We start from the raw sequence: 16,389 nt of genomic DNA, 5'->3' as shown, positions 1-16,389 counted from the left end.
CCAATCACAGATACAAAATCCCATCTGTGAATTTTATCTATGAATCTAGATCTTCATTTCTCATTTTAATAGCAAGGGGTGGGGTAGGATTTAGAAAAACTTTTTACGTAATTCTTTGTGGAGATATAGACTCATTACTAAAGATGTGACTGAAACAATTATATAGATTTCTAAAGATATGAACTAAATATTCTGTACTAAAAATAGGTGACTTCTAACTGAAAGTGCCATCTGTTCTAATGCATAACCCCTTGGTTCTAAGAGCATGGGGCTGTGTCTTGCAATTAAAGGAGCTTAAATAACTTACCAAATATATTATTTGATAAATGAATAAACTTAATCATGTGGATCAAGATTCACTCTCTTCCTTAGCCCTTTCAAAAGGTGAAATTCTTTCAAGAGGTGAAATTTTTATAAGCAATGTTGAGATATAATTATCACTGGAGTGGTGAGAGTTTCCCAGTCTTCATATGTAATATGTGTATGTATTATATCACATTATATTAATGTTATATGAACCAGTATACATTCTACTTTCTTCATTTCTGCATGAACATAAATATCTATGCAGTTGTAATGTTTTAAATAATATTACTTTAAATGATACTAGATTGGTTCACATTTTAAAGAACATATGTCAGAAAGTAGTATACAACTTTTAGATGTTACCTCTTTTTGGTAGCAATGCTTTAGTGCTACTATTAACACATCAAGCATTTATGATTTTATTAAATAAGTTGGCCACATCATTCAATTTTACTTGTTTATATCTAATTGAAAGTATTTGTACATTTTGTTGAGATAGTCTAAATATTTTCATTTGACATAAATTTTTCTTTCTTAAAAATAAAATAGATTCTCTTAAAGAAATGCTTGACATGATCAACTTTTACAAAAATTAAAAGTTAGATTTAAAAAAGCTTAATGGGCTGGGTGCGGTGGCTCATGCCTATAATCCCAGCACTTTGGGAGGTTGAGCAGGCAGATCACAAGGTCAGGAGTTCGAGACAATCCTTGCCAATATGGTGAAACACCATCTCTACTAAAATACAGAAAGTTAGCCAGCGTGGTGGTGCATGCCTGTAGTCCCAGCTCCTCGGGAGGCTGAGGCAGGGGAATTGCTTGAACCTGGCAGGCGGAGGCTGCAGTGAGGTGAGATTGTGCCACTGCACCCCAGCAGCCTGGCGACAGAGTGAGACTCTGTCTCAAAAAAAAAAAAAAAGCTTAATGAATTTAATAGACTAAGAAATGTGTAATCTAAAATTAAAAAGTAGGTTAAAGAAATAAACACAAAAAATGTACAGTTAATTCTAAAATGAAATTTAAATATTCATTAACTGTACAAAAACATTGACAGTTTTAGTAATTACAAAACAATAATTTCAAAAATGATATTTTTAATAAATAAATTTGAAAATAATTCTTAATTTTTTAAGAAAAATATTGGAAATGGTATACCAAGATGAACATGCTCATTGCTTATAGGCATATGGATAATATTCCTTACGATGCAGTCACTAAAATAGAATTTTGAAGTTCGTTAATATCAGCTTTTATTATGTAAATGTAAATATACAAATTTTATGTATGATATTATCTCAATTTGTACATAGAAAGTTAGAAAAATTAGACAGTAGATTGAAATACACAATAGTTTTTAACAATAACTATCTCTGATTGCTAAGATTGAGAGGTTTTTCACTCTTTTTGTACTTTTCTATAATTTCCACATGTTTAATGATGCATCATTTTATAATAAATGTATTATTCCATATGATCTACTATGTATTATTTTATTATCAGAAAAAAAGAATTATTGAAAAGAAAAAAGAACAAATTATATGAATCATAAGGTCATGAAGGCACTAAATGATAAAAAGCTAAGACATACTGAAGGTAATTATCACTAACCTCCCTCTGTGCTGCTTAATTACTTACTTTGAATTCTCATTAATTTACCTATAGCCTCTTTCCTTGATTCCCCAGACACTGATTCCTTCACTGAATGTCCTCAATGGAAGATTTGGAACATGAGACCTATGTTGCTCAAAGTCCAGACTACATCAGGTAACTAGGACTTTCTCAGTGACAAAAAAGATTGCTACTATTATGTGCATTAAAGATTGCTACTATGTACATTACTTTTTAAAAAATTATACTCTAAGAAACATTTTATTGAACTTATTGTGTGAAAAATTCCAAAAAATAGTCATAAAAGTAGACTTTTGCTATTTTTCTTTGGAAGAAAATAATTGTAGGTTGTTGATAAAATTGTGAAGTAAAAAACAAAAAATTTCTTAGAAGTGATGTCTTTCTTAGAAGACATGCATCTCTCTGATAAATAATTATTTAAGTATTGCAATGAATTATTTGTTTGTATTTAAATTTTTAAGCAAGCTGCAGTTGCACAAAGGAAATTGCTGTCACAGACATTTGATTTAGTTTCCAAGACAAGTTTATAGTAGAGAACTGAGGACATTTCAGTGACTACTCAGATGCTGTTAATAATTTCAAGGGCGAACTGTTTCCTCATTCCCAACTGCAAATCAGTTCAAAACCAGAATATTGCACTATCCACTTTATCATAGGTTACAGAACAATGTTTTAATATTCTAAGTAAAGTTAATAATTTTCACTCATACAACTATAAGCTCTTATTTATTTTTTTAAAAATATTACTTTCCCCAAACTTAGTTTGGATCTTTATTCTTAGTGGAACTCTAATGATAAATTGCAAGAATAAAAGTAAATTCTGAAGTATATCAGTGGAAAATTAGAGGAAAAATATTTCTTCCCTTTTATGGTGACTGATACTTGAAAAACAAGCAGAGCTATGTGACGCACAAACAAAAAGTTACAGGCGTCTATGGATACTGCCGCTTCCTAATAAATAACAACAAAAATAAGAAAATAGCACGTAATTCACAAAATAAAGCTAGAGAAAAAATTGGCCTCACATTCAATACTGTATTTAAGTTTTTCATATATAGAGATTTTACTACCTGAAAATTAAAGGTTTTGGTATGATTTATTAAGTGATTTTTTTACAAGTATTTCTTCCCCAAAGGTTAATTTCAAATATATCAGCAGGGTAAAATTTCAATGTATTTTGTCAGTGGAAAAGTTGACAAAATGTACTGTGTTTTTCTACAATAAGCTATTTGAATATTTAAAAATCTCTAAACCAAAAAATCAGAATTAATTAAGGTCCCAGTGGCAGTAATTATCATTTCTTTTGTAGCCAGTACCACACAACAAACATATTACTAAATGTTATCTTGAATTGTTATAAAATTAATTCTACATTTTAATTTCCTCAGTACATACCATAATACTGTTTTACATATTTCTTATATCCCCTAGTAAGTCATAATCTCTTTGTAAGAAGAAATCATTCTACAATACACAGCTAGCTTATGTTTAAGTTCAAAGTAGCTATACATGAATCCTTATTAACCAATTATAGAAGGATTCATATTTATTAGTTATAAACTTCTAAAAATTAAATTTAGTAAAGATTTGTTGAGAATCCATCTCTTTGGCTATAGATATATAAAGAATTGACTTAAAAACTCTATACTGTACAAATTACTACTGACTTGCCTTTCCTCAAACTTTAGTACGACAATGTCTGAAATGGGAACAGTGAGTAGAAGTCCTGCCTTGCTCAAATTGCAAATACAAATACATGCTTATAAAAAAGTATTGGGCTAGGCATGATGGCTCAGGGCCAGGCACAGTGGCTCATGCCTATAATCCCAGAACTTTGGAAGGCCAAGGTGGGTGAATCACTTGGGGTTAGAAGTTCAAGATCAGCCTGGACAACATGACAAAACTCTGCCTCTACTAAAAACACAAAAACTAGCCAGGTGTGGTAGTTCATGCCTGTAATCCCAGCTACTCAGAAGGCTGAGGCATGAGAATTGCTGAACCCAGAAGGTGGAGGTTGCAGTGAGTCACACTGCACTCCAACCTAGGTGACAGAGTGCGACTGAGTCTCATACACAAAAAAGAAGTATTGAGCAAGGCATGGTGGCTCATGCCTGTAATTCCAGAACTTTGGGAGGCCAAGGCTTGAGAATCGCTTCATAAGCAAATAAGAAATAAAATCCTTTACAAACAAGGAAATGCTGAGAAATTTTTTCACCACCAGGTCTTCCTTACAAGAGCTCCTATAGAAAGCACTAAATATGGAAAGGAAAAACTGGTACCAGCCACTGCTAAAACATAACAAATTGTAAAGACCATTGACACTATAAGGAGACTGCATCAACAAACGGGCAAAACAATCAGCTAGCAACATAATGACAGGCTCAAATTCACACATACAATATTAACCTTAAATGTAATCAGGCTAAATGCCCCAATTCAAAGACGGAGGCTGGCAAATTAAATAGTCAAGACCCATTGGTGTGCTGTATTTGGGAGACCATTCTCAAGTGCAGAGACACACATAGGCTCAAAATAAAGGGAGAGAGGAATACTTACCAAGCAAACAGAAAACAATAAAAAAAAAAAAGCAGGGGTTGCAATCCTAATCTCTAACAAAAAGGTCTTTAAACCAACAAAGATCAAAAGAGACAAAAGGACATTACATAATGGTAAAGGGATCAATGCAACAGGAAGAGTTAACTATCCTAAATACATATGCACGCAATGCAGGAGCACCCAGATTCATAAAGCAAGTTCTTAGAGACTTACAAAGAGACTTAGACTCCCACACAATAATAGTGGGAGACTTTAATACCAATATTAGACAGATCAATGAGAAAGAAAATTACCAAGGATATTCAGGACTTGAACTCAGCTCTGGACCAAGCAAACCTAATAGACATCTATAGAACTCTCCAACTCAAATCAACAGAATATACATTATTCTTAGCACCACATCACATTTATTCTAAAATTGACCACATAATTTGAAGTAAAACACTTCTCAGCAAATACAAAAAAACTAAAGCATAACAGTCTCTCAGAACACACTACAATCAAATTAGAACACAGATGAAGAAACTCACTCAAAACCTCACAACTACATGGAAACTGAACAACCTGCTCCTGAATGACTGCTCCTTAATTTCATTATTTATGAAATTAAAAAATAAATAAGTTCTCTAAAACCAATGTGAACAAAGACACAACATACATGCATCACTGGGACATAGCTAAAGCAGTGTTTAGAGAGAAATTTATAGCACTAAATGCCCATAGGAGAAAGCAGGAAAAAATCTACAATTGACACCCTAACATTACAATTAAAAGAACTAGAGAAGCAAGAGCAAACAAATTCAAAAGCTAGCAGAAGACAAGAAATAACTAAGATCAGAGCAGAAGTGAAGGAGATAAAGACACAAAAAACCCTTCAATCCCAGCACTTTGGGAGGCCAAGGCGGGTGGATCACAAGGTCAAGAGATCGAGACCATCCCGGTCAACATGGTGAAACCCCGTCTCTACTAATACAAAAAATTAGCTGGGCATGGTGGCGCGTGCCTGTAATCCCAGCTACTCAGGAGGCTGAGGCAGGAGAATTGCCTGAACCCGGGAGGCGGAGGTTGCGGTGAGCCGAGATCGCGCCATTGCACTCCAGCCTGGGTAACAAGAGTGAAACTCCGTCTCAAAAAAAAAAAAAAAAAAAAAAAACCCTTCAAAAAAATCAATGAATCCAGGAGCTGGTTTTTTGAAAAGATTAACAAAATAGATAGATGACTAGCCAGACTAATAAAGAAGAAAAGAGAGAAGAATCAAATAGACACAATAAAAATGATAAAGGGCATATCACCCCAGATCCAACAGAAATACAAACTACCATTAGAGAATACTATAAACACCTCTATGCAAATAAACTAGAAAATCTAGAAAAAATGGATAAATTCCTGGACACTTACAACCTCCCAAGACTAAACAAGGAAGCAATCGAATCCCTGAATAGACTAATAATAAGTTCTGAAATTGAGGAAGAAATTAATAGCCTACCAACCAAAATAAGCCCAGGACCAGATGGAGTCACAGCTGAATTCTACCAAAGGTACAAAGAGTAGCTGGTACCATTCCTTCTGAAACTGTTCCAGACAATAGAAAAAGAGGGACTCCTCCCTAACTCATTTCATGAGACCAGCATCATCCTGATACCCAAACCTGGCAGAGACACGACTAAAAAAGAAAACTTCAGGCCAATGTCCCTGATGAACATTGATGCAAAAATCCTCAATATAATGTTGGCAAACCAAATACAGCAGCACATCAAAAAGCCGATCCACCATAATCAAGTTGGCATCATCCATGGGATGCAAGGCTGGTTCAACATATGCAAATCAATAAATATAATTCATCATATAAACAGAACCAATGACAAAAGCCACATGATTATCTCAATAGATGCAGAAAAGGCCTTTGATAAAATTCAACATCCTTCATGCTAAAAACTCTTAATAAACTAGGTATTGATGGAATGTATCTCAAAATAATTAGAGCTATTTATGACAAACCCACAGCCAATATCATACTGAATGGACAAAAGCTGAAAGCATTCCTTTTGAAAACTGGAACGAGACAAGGATGCCTTGTCTCACCAGTCCTATTCAACACAGTATTGGAAGTTCTGGCCAGGGCAATCAGGCAAGAGAAAGAAATAAAGAGTATTCAAATAGGAAGAGAGGAAGTCAAATTGTCTCTGTTTGCAGATGACATGATTGTATATTTAGACAACCCCATTGTCTCAGCCCAAAATCTCCTTAAGCTGATAAACAACTTCAGCAAAGTGTCAGGATACAAAATCAATGTGCAAAATATCACAAACATTCCTATACACCAATAACAAATAAACAGAGAGCTAAATCATGAATGAACTCTCATTCACAATTGCTACAAAGAGAATAAAACACCTAAGAATACAACTTACAAGGGATGTGAACGACCTCTTCAAGGAGAACTACAAACCACTGCTCAAGGAAATAAGAGAGGACACAAACAAATGAAAAAAATATTCCGTGCTCGTGGATAGGAAGACTCAATGTTGTGAAAATGGTCATACTGCCCAAAGTAGTTTATAGATTCAATTCTATCCACATCAAGCTACCATTGACTGTTTCACAGAATTAGAAACAACTACTTTAAATTTCATATGGAACCAAAAAAAGAGTCCATATAGCCAAGACTATCTTGAGCAAAAAGAACAAACCTGGAGGCATCATGCTACCTGACTTCAAACTATACTACAAACTATAGTAACCAAAACAACATGGTACTGGTACCAAAACAGATATATAGACCAATGGAACAGAACAGAGACCTCAGAAATAATGCCACACATCTACAACCAGCTGGTCTTTGACAAACATGTCAAAAACAAGGAATGGGGAAAGGATCCCCTGTTCAATAAATGGTGTTAGGAAAATTGGCTAGCCATATGCAGAAAACTGAAACTGGACCCTTTCCTTAAAACCTTATACAAAAATTCACTCAAGATGGATTAAAGACTTAAACATAAGACCTAAAACCATAAAAACCCTAGAAGAAAACCTAGGCAATACCATTCAGGACATAGGCATAGGCAAAGACTTCATAACTAAACACTGAAAGCAATGGCAACAAAAGCCAAAATTGACCAATGGGATCTAATTACACTAAAGAGCTTCTGCACAGCAAAAGAAACTATCATTAGCATGAACAGGACACCTACAGAGTGGGAGAAAATTTTTGCAATCTATCCATCTGACAAAGGGCTAATATCCAGAATTTACAAGGAACTTAAACAAATTTACAATAAAAAGAACAAACAATCCCATCAAAAAGTGGGAGAAGGATATGAACAGACACTTCTCAAAAAAAAAGACATTCATGCAGCCAACAAACATATGAAAAAATGCTCATCACTGGTCATTAGAAAAATGCAAATCAAAACCACAATGAGATACCACCCCATGCCAGTTAGAATGACAATCATTAAAAAGTCAGGAAACAACAGATGCTAGAGAGGATGTGGAGAAGTAGAAACACTTTTACACTGTTGGTGGGAGTGTAAATTAGTTCAACCATTGTTGGAGACAGTGTAGCAATTCCTCAAGGATCTAGAACTAGAAATGCCATTTGACACAACAATCCCATTATTGGTATATATCCAAAGGATTATAAATCATTCTACTATAAAGACACATGCACATGTATGTTTCTTACAGCACTGTTGACAATAGCAAAGACTTGGAATTAATCCAAATGCCCATAAATGATAGACTGGTTAACGAAAATGTGGCATGTATACACCATGGAATACTATGCAGCCTTAAAAAGTGATGAGTTCATGTCCTTTGTAGGGACATGAATGAAGCTAGAAACTATTGTTCTCAGCAAACTAACACAGGAACAGAAAACCAAACACTGCATGTTCTCACTCATAAGTGAGAATTGAACAATGAGAAGACATGGACACAGGGAGGGGAACATCACACACTGGGGCCTGTCAGGGTGTGGGGGACTAACAGAGGGATAGAATTAGGAGAAATACCTAATGTAGATTGATGGGTGCAGCAAACCACCATGGCACATATATACCTATGTAACAAACCTGCACGTTCTGCACATGTATCCCAGAACTTAAAGTATAATAAAATATCAATAAATCGATCAATAAATAAGAAAGTCATGACTTATTTTTCTTTCTTTCTTTCTTTTTTCTTTCTCTTTCTTTCTTCTTTCTTTCAACTCTTTCTCCTTTCTTTCTTTCTTTTTCTTTCTTTCTTTCTTTATTTTCTTTCTTTCCTTTTTTTTGAGATGAAGTCTTGCACTGTTGCCTGGGCTGGAGTGCAATGGCATGATCTCTGCTCACCCTAACTTCTGCCTCCTGGGTTCAAGCAATTTTCTAGCCTCAGCCTCTCAAGTAGCTGGGATTACAGGCACCTGCCACCACGCTTGGCTAATTTTTTTTTTTTTGTATTTTTAGTAGAGATGGGATTTCACTATGTTGGCCTGGCCTTGTGATCCACCCACTTTGGCCTCCCAAAGTGCTGGAATTACAGGTGTGAGCCACCAGGCCCAGCCTGATTTATTTTTTAAGTAAATATTTACTTTTATTTTGGTCATGTTTTTACAAAAGTACAATTGTGATACATTTACTTTTCAGTGATTAATGAAAGTTCTGAAATCACAAATAGGCTAGTGTGTATTTTCACTATTTTTCACATTTTTTGGACTTATTCCTTCAAAAGAGTGCTATTTGTGATGAGCATGTCAAAGATAAGAATGACATAATTTATTATGTTTTGAATACTTGTTTCCCAGGTTGCACTGGGAAGTTAACAGGATCTCAATTTAAGTTCAACAGTTTATTTTGATTTTCACTTTTGTCAGAGGTTCAGAATCTAGTTACTTCCTTCCCAGCATGTAATTGCATTCTTCTGATTGAAACTTCCAACAAATAAAGGTAGAACATTTCCTTGGCAGAACCAAAGTATCTAGAATTTATGTCCTCTTCTAATTTGTTTGGTTCAGGTTGGAAGACTAGTGAATTCAAAATATCTGATTGACATAGGAGGAAGGTTGCTCTTATAGATGGTATTTATATTCAGATCAGTGTTAATCCATCAATGCAGATACAGACTAGAATTACAAGAGAAAGCAAGTCCTGATACAATAACCCACCACATGTGGCAAATGGAATACCACTTCTTTAGGAGCAAGACAGGGAGTCTGTTGACTTATAAATGAATACCTAAACTAAAGGTGTTTTCTATCAGGATGTCCCATAACAGTACAGACAACTTGAATATTGAAGAAAATTGGTGAGAAGTATAGGAATTCTTAATGGTCATGAAAGTTAAAAACATGAAGATTTCAATAACTTGACAAAGGGATAAAAGATTCTTCATACGGGGAAAAATGTGGAATTATTTTGAACTTTATGCTCCCTACAAATATGGTGATAAACCCTCTATTGCAGGGTTACTCAAACTGTGATGAAAACTTCAGCGTATATGTCTAAGAGGACAGTACCCGGAAACTTGTTAGAAATGGGAATTATTAAACACCATCCCACACTAACCGAATCAAATTGGCAATGGGACCCCGCAATCTGTGCTTTGAAGATGCCCACTGGGTGATTCTGATGCATCATAAAGCTTGAGAGCCACTACTCTTGTAAGATAATTCATTATAGCAGGTAGCGGTTATAAATTTTAGAATTCATGTATTTCAACCACACTCATCCTATTAGCTTGTATTCATGTCTTATTCTTTCGGTAACAACCATTCAGCCAGAAGTACTAAGCTTTAAAGCTATGGATCATATAACTTATCTAATTGCCCATTTGCATTGTAAATGATTAACTCTGCAACTAGTTTTGCAAGGACATGCCATTCAAGTTGAGAAGAGTGAGTCTGGCAAATTTGAGAGCCTCATGCATTAAAGATACCATGCTTATATCAAAGCAAACATTAAGGTATTTCTTTCTGCATTTGAATACAGAGTCATTATATCTTTTTCCCTGATGCCCGGAGTTTGATGAGTTAGATAGGACACTGAATTCAGACAGACATGACACTTTTGAAATCTGGATGAAAATGTTCAAATCCATTTTTAAAATTCCCTCAGATCATACTCATTTTATTGTTTATTAATATTACAAATCTGTAAGACTCATAATATAATATTTGATGACAGTTGCTGGGTGATCTACAGTTTACAAATTACTCTTTATCCTTTGATTCATTTGATTTTTACAAGAACCCTATAAGGTAAATAAAGCAGAGCATTTTTTCATTTATTCAACACATTTATTGAGAACCTGTTGTTATGCCAGTTGCATTCTAGTTCTAAGGATATAGCAGTGAGTAAAACAAAGGTTGGAGTTTAGGGGAGAGATCCAGACCAAAGACATATATTTGGAACTCACCAATGAGATGATATTTAAAGACAGGGACCTACAAGAGGTCCCAGAGAACACTGTAGCTACAAGGTAGAAAATTTAGTGAGGCAAAAAAAAGAAACAGGAGAGGCTGAATAAAAATGGTGACAATGAGTCAAATGCTGTTGAGAAGTCAAATAAAATGAAAAGTGAGTGAGTATAGACTACTAGAATAGGGAAAATGGAGGTCATTAGATTAGGCAACATCTGGATAACTAGATTAGGGATCACAGAAGTTTTTGAACAACCTTGCAAGAGCTGTTTCAATCTACCAGATCAGCACAAATGAAATTCTGCTTGGAGTGTTCATAAGATCATGGAGGGAAGCAAACAGAAAAAGCCAGTTTAAACAAATTTCTCAGGCATTTTAATGTATTAAGGAGTAGAGAAACGGGGGAAGCAGTGGTTGGATGGTGAGTGGTAGCACAAGGATGTTTAAAACAAGAAATATTAAAGAATGTTTATATATGTTCATGGGAATTATTCATTGGAGAGGAAAAATTGATATTGTAGGATAGATGAGGTTTCAAGACTCAACCATATATTTTTTTAAAGCTATGCAAACATTTCTCACTCTTCTCAGGATCTTTAATAAGGTTTGACAATCCATATAATTAATTTTATCCTAAAGTATGTTACTTTAAAAATATAGAAAACATCTAGAAAAGAATCACTGAAAGAAAAGAAAAGAGCATTGAGCAGTTTTCTTTACAACTCTACCTGGGAGCAAAATAAAAAAAGGAAGGCGGTTTAAACTCATAAATCATTTTCAAAGTTAAATTTTACTATTTTTATTTTAAACAAGTTTTAATATTTACTGAATAAGAGATAATTGGCAACTTTATTTAATTGGAACCCCTTTCTTCATACAGCATGTCTTAGTGTTAGTTGCTATGGTGCTAATTACCCAATTTTACATAGCAGCAATTTTAGAGAATGTGTTTGGGTATACACAAAGAACTGACATTTTGAAATAAAATACTATGATAGATAGCACAAAATTAAATGATTCCACCCATCGAATGACAACTAGTGATTATTATAGTAGTGCAAAATTAAGAAAAACTCTGATTTGGGTTTAATTTTTTTTTTTTAATCCTAAGCAATTACAATTGGCTTACAATCACAACAGCTTAACTGTCCATTGTGCTTTGCTCTCACAGTTGATGTCTGAATTTTCTGGATTTTGTGAGCTCCAGTGTATACGTGTGGGAAAGCAAGATGTGAAATTTGTCTTATGGGCCTGGAATTGAAACTCCGCCATTTAGATAAAGGCACACTGCTTCATAGAACATACAACTTTTGTATAACATTTCAAAAACCTAATATTGGTATTTCAGGACCATTCACTTCCACTGCTAGAAGTGATTTTTTTTTTTTTTTTTGTAGAAAAGAATATTTTATTGAAACAGTTTCTCAATTAACAATGGAGCGAAGTACAATCTGACTCAAACCTGTCCAGTCAGCATCAACTGCTATTGAAAGAATTCAAACATACAGAAGAGGTGGGAGTGGGGCCCTTAGGTCCCATCTCTGCCAATGTAGGGGAGGGAAAAAAAAAGGAAAAGACAAAATGACTGACTCAGCCAGGTTCGTTCTTGTCTTAGTGCTGTGGCAGCAGCCCTAGCTCCCGCTACAGACGGAATACTGAGGACAGGCTCCCTAGGCGTAGGCATGGTTGGTCGGGGGTTCCCATCCTAGCAGAAGTTCCTATAAAGAATGTTAACCTGTACATGCTTCTTAATACAAAATGCTTGTATGCTAATTTTAGATAATATTAAGTAAGTGCATAACACTCTGAAATTCTTCCTTAAAACTGTGACTCCCAATACAGAATTAGCGGGGCATGGTGGCGCATGCCTGTAATCCCGGCTACTCGGGAGGCTGAGGCAGGAGAATCGCTTGAACCCAGGAGGCAGAGGTTGCAGTGAGCTGAGATGGCACCATTGCACTCCTGCTTGGGCAACAAAAGCAAAACTCCATCTCAAACAACAAACCCGGTGACTCCCAATAATCACTTGCAATGGCTAAAACCATATTTTTAGTCTTATGTTTAAAAATTACAACAAACGAGAATAACTTAGAGAATCATCATGAAGCCAAAAAATTTCAGGAACCCCTTTCCACCTCTCAAAATAGTCTGCAATGACTTCCAAAACCTTAAAAAATGGTGACTGTCCTTAGCAAAATAAGGCACAAGATCTTCAATGTACTCATAAGTATCCACTTATTAACAAATATGATAAAACTTTAAGAAGTCATCCACTTTTTACATGAAATTTAGAAAACTGAATTGAAATGAAAACTCTTTAAAATTAAAGAGAAACAAAGGCAAGCTAAAGTGTCTAGAAAATGTTGCCAGGACTTTTTCATTGTTTTCTTTTTTTTCCTTATGAATTATTGATGGCAGTGGCTGCTCCAGACAGCCTACCGCTGCCATCATGCGGGTTGCAGCAGGGAGGCGCTGCTAGGGCTGCACAAGCCAGCAGGAAGCCCCGCTCATTCGAGTTGGGGCGGGAGCTCTCCCCCACCCGTACCAGCCCACACTCCACCCCCTCACCCCAACCCTGTGTCATTGCAGCCGCTCAAACCAGGGTTGCAGACCCAGGTCTCTTGCTCTGTGGAGCAGGCTGGAGCCCTGCCCTACTGGATGCAGCTGCAGCCATCCAAACTGCAGCTACAGACTAAGGCATTCCTTGCACTCTTGGGGGCCTGGAAAGGCCCTCCTGCCCTCACAGGCTCGGAAGTGACTGCCCCCTCGCTGCCTAACTTCTCCCTGCTGCCAGTGTCCACTCCCATCTCAAAGCAAAGTCAGGGTGGAGCAGGGCACCATGAATGACAGTGGGAGGCAGACAGATTCCTGGACAGAAGGTGGCGGATCCCAGGTGAGGCCCCACGTTCAGGCCAGGGAGGACCTGAAGGCTGGGGGCCAGGTTGCCAATCCCACCAAGGGATGGGAGTGGGAACTTGTGAAGCCTTTTCCTGGCTGCCCATGGCAACCCATGGACCAGTCACATCCACTTCCAATCCTCTGAGGCCAATGAAATCCCTGGGCTCAGCCAGAGCTGAGCAGACAATGGGATGACCTACCTGCAGAGAGGAGCTACTCTCTCTGCTGATAGCAGGAGTTGTCTGGTGACCAGCTGCAGAGAGGAGTAACACACTCCAGGGCCTCCTCTCTGCTGAGAACAGCAGACATAAGGGAACAACCTGCTGCAGAAAAGAGCTTCCCAATCCAGGGTCTCCTCTCTGCTAGGAGCTGAACACCCATTGGGGCAGTCTGACTGTGGAACGGAGCTACCCTCTGTGGGTCTACTGTGAGCTGTTCTATTGCCCAACAAAGCTCCTCTTCATTTTGCTCATCCTCCACTTGTCTGAGTTCTTGGTCGCAGGACAAGAACTTGGAACCTGCTGAATGGCAGGGCTAAAATTGCTATAACACAGGGCTGAACCATGGTCCTTAGCTCTCGATGTTGCAGGGGAAGAGAAGGAGAGAGCTGTGGTTCCTCGGGGAGCTCAGACCTGGGAGATCCCCAAGCCAGGGCTGTGACTCCCTCTTTGGGGTCCTGTGGTGCCTGGCATTTTCAAGCTTCTGGGCACCACTGTGTTTCCCGGTGCCAGCCAGGGCAGCTGCTTGCAGTGCACCTGGTCCAGCTGTAGTCTTGCTGAGACCCAGTGCCTGTGTTAGCACCTGGAGCTGCCCGCCCTGCTGCAGCAGCCAGTGTGTCTGACGGTGCAGTGGCCGGACCCCACGCTCAATCACACACTCCATGCCTGACTCTCCCTTGGCAGGCATGGGATTCAGACCAGTAGTGTCAGCCGAGTGCAGTCTGCCAGACCAAGTAGGAGGAAAAAGCCCAGCGGGCCTGAGCAAAACTCAGGCAAAGGTGCCACCGGCCAGAGGTTTCAGGCCAGAAAAGTGACATCCCAAGGATCCTGTAACATGATCTTTCATATCTGGTACAAACAACTAATTCTTTGAATTCCTATAGCTCTACAATTTTCTAGACACCTGAAATAAATTAAAAGTTGATCCTTCCTGCTGATAGACTGATGCTGTGCATTTCATAATTTTAAATTAAAGAAAAATCAGCTAGAATCAACAAGTCAATTCAATCTAGCATTTAATCATTAATTAACACTTAATGAACACCCATGGGTTTATGCAGCAGTATTAGAAGTCAGTAAACCAGTCGCTGTATGAAGGCATCTTGTCTGATTGGTATGTAATTACCAACCTAAATTTGGCTAAACTCCGAATACAGATTTACAATTCGAGAGGCCTATTGCTAAACTAAAGGCAACATTCCTTCGATAAGATTCTCATTGCCCAATAAGAAGTGATAAAATATTTTGTTAAATATAATGTAAGAAAGCCACCAAAGAGGAAACAGATATGTGCTATCTTTCCTAATCTTATCTGATGGGGAGAAGCATGTATACACACATACATACACATGCCAAATTAAAAAAAAAAAGAAAATAAATTCAGTTATTTACTGAAGGTTTTCTAGTGGAAAGCAAGTTTAAATCAAGGTCACTGTGTTTCTCTTTGGTAGACTCTGCAAACACCTCAAAGTTAGCAAACTCAGTATTTTAGATAATGGAAACACCTAAGCCCATTCAGAATACCTCAAGGAAGCAAGAGTTAAACCTTTAACTTCAAAATCAGACCTGGAAGTATAGTCAGTTAAGCTGAATTAAGTAAAACCCGAGATATTTCTTGACTAAATTATTAGTGAATTGGAATTATTTGGCTCCACTCACTACTTATTCATTACATATTATTATTTTAATATGTCCACAAGCTAGACTTAAAGTATATTGAACTCAGGTAGGGATGACCCTTGATGGTTTACAACATGCTGAGGATTAAAACTAATTTGTTTCCATTAAGGTTTCCTTTTGTAAAAAAATTATCTGAGAAAGCTTTTGGTTAGGTAAATAGTTCTCGATACTATCTTCACTTATTTCCCTGACTCCCTTGCTCTGGGATTATCTATGGTTGGCTCTGTATTTTGACCAAAACTCACTACTCTTCAGAAGACTTTTCTACAGGGAACTCTCAGAGTTCTACCATTGTCTCTTAGACTGGAAAAGCTCCTTCACTGTTATTAGAACCACTATTATTGTACTATTTTTTATGATTCCTCTATAGTCCACTCACACTTTAGTAAGAAATCCTTTGGAGAGAAGCCCCCCCTACATTGAGTGTATCATCTTTTTCAGCTGGGATCCTGATACAGTTAAGTTTGCATAAGTGATATGAATGTACCTTTTAAATTACAACATTTTCCTAATTCCTGGAAGCCTAAATATCCAGCAACTTCAGTGCAAAGGAAAAAACATAATAACTTACAACTAGTTTAATGCTACACCTTCTTAAATTTTACATAGTTTCAAGACTGCCAAGGCACTGTGATGAGTACAGAAATAATATTTATTTTCTATCCACCAGGATATTGTGATCTTATTAAGGAGAGAAAACATGAA

The 16,389-nt window shown here is 36.9% G+C and overlaps 1 protein-coding gene across 5 annotated transcripts in view; it reads right to left on the bottom strand.

The window, feature by feature from the left end:
* ARHGAP24 (Rho GTPase activating protein 24) overlaps positions 1 to 16,389 on the bottom strand; it is a 499,880-nt gene that overhangs the window by 82,394 nt on the left and 401,097 nt on the right. The window lies entirely within an intron of this gene.

The sequence above is a fragment of the Aotus nancymaae genome, unplaced genomic scaffold (assembly GCF_030222135.1).
Source record: "Aotus nancymaae isolate 86718 unplaced genomic scaffold, 86718_ANA_hifiasm-v0.15.2.pri h1tg000006l, whole genome shotgun sequence".
In the NCBI taxonomy this organism is placed as follows: Eukaryota; Metazoa; Chordata; class Mammalia; order Primates; family Aotidae; genus Aotus; species Aotus nancymaae.
The sequence above is the reverse complement of the archived record's forward strand: the minus strand, read 5'-3'. Positions and strand labels throughout refer to the sequence as shown.